The 3,469-nt window shown below is 40.5% G+C and overlaps 1 non-coding gene across 1 annotated transcript; it reads right to left on the bottom strand.

Annotated features, from left to right (window-relative positions):
• Positions 1-2,761: 2,761 nt before the first annotated feature.
• On the bottom strand, positions 2,762-2,866 carry LOC121231742 (small nucleolar RNA R71). The gene has a single exon (XR_005929797.1). It is a non-coding gene; the product is annotated as a small nucleolar RNA R71 (small nucleolar RNA).
• Positions 2,867-3,469: the final 603 nt, after the last annotated feature.

The raw sequence follows: 3,469 nt of genomic DNA, 5'->3' as shown, positions 1-3,469 counted from the left end.
TAGAACGGTAGGTTTAACCGCAGGTAAGTAATGGATGATGGTCGTCATGACTGTCGGATGAGTCGGCATGTGTAGGCTATTTGGGAGTGTCAGTGGTGGTGTTAGAGGAAGAACTGGCACCCAATGGTGGTGGTTGGGCTGAGGGTGTGTAGGCGGTCGACGGTGCTGACGTCGTGATTGTTTGAGAGCCGAATTTGGTGGCAGCGTCAGGGCGTATGAAGCAAAGGATAGGGGCGATGGTGGTGGAAGGCAAAGAAGATGCGAGAAGGTTGATAGTGCCTGGTCGGCACGCAGAAGAGAGGAAGAGTGCGCCAGTGTCGCGCGAAGCATAGAAGAAGAGGGAGGGGACGAGTGGCGCGAGTCGGGCGGAGAGGTAGTTGTTGCGTGCAGCAAAAATGAGGAAGACGAAGGGGCAACGCACGCAGTGGAGAGGAGGACGGGGAGAAAGTGTCGTGCGGTGGAAAAGAGGATGAGGAGGGTATTTTGTCGACCAAATCCACTCGTTGAGCTGCTAAAAATCAGTGCTAGCAACTATTGATGGTGAAGGATGGTTTGGCGGCGGCACGGCTTCGGGTTCTTACCATGGTGATGGAGAAATCAGCGGTGAAGAGGGTAGAGGGAAGATGCGATGGCTGGTGGGGGATTGGGTGAAAAAAATAGGATAAATTTTAGGGCGGGGGTGTATAGGAGGGTTGTTTGGCTGAAGGGTTTGGTGATAAACCATAACTTATAGATATTTTTACCTCATGTTTAACGCATTTTATGGATGATTTCCAGTTAGAATTAGTGAATTCGATGCTCCTAATGCTTTAATTTCATGTTTTATACTTAGGAGAGCACAGGAGAGCAAAAGGAATGAGAATCGGGCCAAAAACGAAGAAAATGGGCCAAAGTACGAAATCAACATGGCCTAGAGCTCCTCACACGGGTAGACCACATGGCCATGTCAATTTGGCAGGCTCGAGCACGGCCTAAAGTAATCGCACACAGGCGTGGCACACGGGCATGTCCCTACCGAGCCCAAGTTGAGTCCAATTCGGAAAAGGCTAATTTTGAGGGCTTTTAGGCATTCTAAAGCCTATAAATACACCTTAGAGGAGGAAGAAAAGGGACACACAGAATAGGGGGTAAAGAATTACTCCAAGGAAGCCGATTGATCCATCTCAGAAGCCAAATTCACCATCAAGACTGAAAATCTCTCTTCAATTTCCCTTCAGGAGTTTTGGGTTTTCTTTATGTTTTGTATTCTTTATTATTCTGAGATGTTTTCTTATTTAGTTATGAACTAAAACCCCTAAATACCTAAGGGGAATGAAAGCTAAGACGAATCTTGTTATTATTTTCTGAATTGTATGATAAATATTTAACTTGTTATTAATTATGTGTTCTTAATTCTTGTTTTGATATCCCAGGATACTGATTCAAGATAAGCTCTTATTCAGAGGAGGAATAGACCCTGTCTAAGAGTACATTTGTCATAATTAAGAGGAGTTGATTGCGCGCCTAGACATAGGGTGACAAGATTTTTCTGGATTAGGGTGAAACCTAATAAGGGGATCCATAGATCGAGTTAATGCAACCCTAAGGTGTTAATTAGAGAAAGGTCTCAATTATTCAATCTAGGGATTGGATGTTATTAGTCTTGTATAGGGATAATAACATAACTTAGGGATCTCTACGGAATAAGTTAAGTGAATAAATCGTCCGATTTAGAGCCAGAATAACAAGTACAGTCTAGGTGGATTTTTCTTTAGGTATTGTCTTAAGTCAATGGATTTTCCCCAAAAGCAATTCCCCAATTCTATTCTCTATGAGTTCTTAGTTTAGATAATTAGTTAGTTAAAACAAAAACCTGTTTATTCTTAGGCTAGATAATAAAAAGACAGTCATTACTAGTACTTTTAGTTCCTTTGGGTTCGACAATCCGGTCTTTGCTAGAACTATACTACTGTTTGATAGGTACACTTGCCTACATCGCGATAATAGTTAGTTTTAAGGACGATTAATTATAAATATTTAAAACCTATCACGAAATCACGCGATCAAGTTTTTGGCGCCGTTGCCAGGGAACTAAGATATTAGGAACACTCAATTTTTATTACTTTAGCCATTTATTTTTCTTGCAATTTAATTTATTATTATTATTTATTAATTTACTTTTTCATACTCTTAGAAGGTTTTTATAGTTTATGACTAGAAGAAACCCGTCAGAACCACTACTTTTTTATGAAGAAATCGATCGTATAATTCGCAAAAACCAAAGAGAAATAAGGCGTAGCTTAAGATACACAGAGAACGAGCAAGAGAACGATACTCAAACCCCAACCGAAGAGATGGCTGAAAACCAAGAAAATCAGCTACCTCCTGTAATTGCGGCTAATCAAAATCCTGTTCCACGTACTATGTATGATTATGCTAAACCTTCTTTAACAGGAACTGAATCGAGCATAGTTAGACCTGCGGTAGCTATAAATACTTTTGAACTGAAACCTAACACTATTTAAAGATACAGAAATTTGTTCAGTTTGACGGCTTGCAGGATGAGGATCCCAACACTCACTTAGCAAACTTCCTGGAAGTCTGCGATACATTTAAAATCAATTGAGTTTCTGATGATGCCATTCGTCTTTAGTTGTTTCCTTTTTCAATAAAGAACAAAGCTAAATAGTGGTTGAACTCGTTACCACGATGGTCAATTACTACTTGCGAAAAAATGACCGAAAAATTTTTACTAAAATATTTTTCATCGGCTAAAACGGCTAAATTACGTAATAATATCTCTTTTTTTGCGCAGATGGATTTAGAAACACTACGATGCATGGGAGAGATACAAAGACTTATTGAGAAGGTGCCCTCACCATGGGTTGCCGTTTTGGCTTTAGGTTCAAATGTTCCATAATGGCCTGAATCCTTCGAATTGACAAATGGTTGACGCAGCTACTGGTGGAACCAACAGTAATAAAACACCTGAAGATGCCTATGAGTTTATAGAGGAGATGTCATTGAATAACTATCAGTGGCAAGTCATGAGGACTAAGCCAACTAAAGCAACAGACATTTATAACGTTGATTCGGTTACTATGCTGTCAAATTAGGTAGAACTTCTAAATAAAAGGATTGATGGTTTACTTGGTTCTACTCAAGTACATCTAGTAATGAGGTGTGAGACAAATGGAGGAGGAGAATGCATAGAGTACAACCCTTCAACGCTAGCATCGAGGAGGAACAAGTCCAATATATGGGTAACAATAGGTCTCGATCCCAAAATAACCCATATAGTAACACTTACAATGCAGGTTGGAGGAACCACCCCAATTTCTCATAGGGCGGTCAAGGAAATCAAAGACCACAACATCCTCCGAGTTTTCAACAACCACCCAATCAACAGGAAAAGAAGCCGAACCTTGAAGAGATGCTCTCAAAGTTTATATCGGTGTCAGAAACCCGTTTTCAGAACACCAAGACAGTA

The sequence above is a fragment of the Gossypium hirsutum genome, chromosome A06 (genome assembly GCF_007990345.1).
Source record: "Gossypium hirsutum isolate 1008001.06 chromosome A06, Gossypium_hirsutum_v2.1, whole genome shotgun sequence".
Classification (NCBI taxonomy): Eukaryota; Viridiplantae; Streptophyta; class Magnoliopsida; order Malvales; family Malvaceae; genus Gossypium; species Gossypium hirsutum.
Note: the sequence above shows the minus strand (reverse complement) of the source record. Positions and strands in the feature narration are given on the sequence as shown.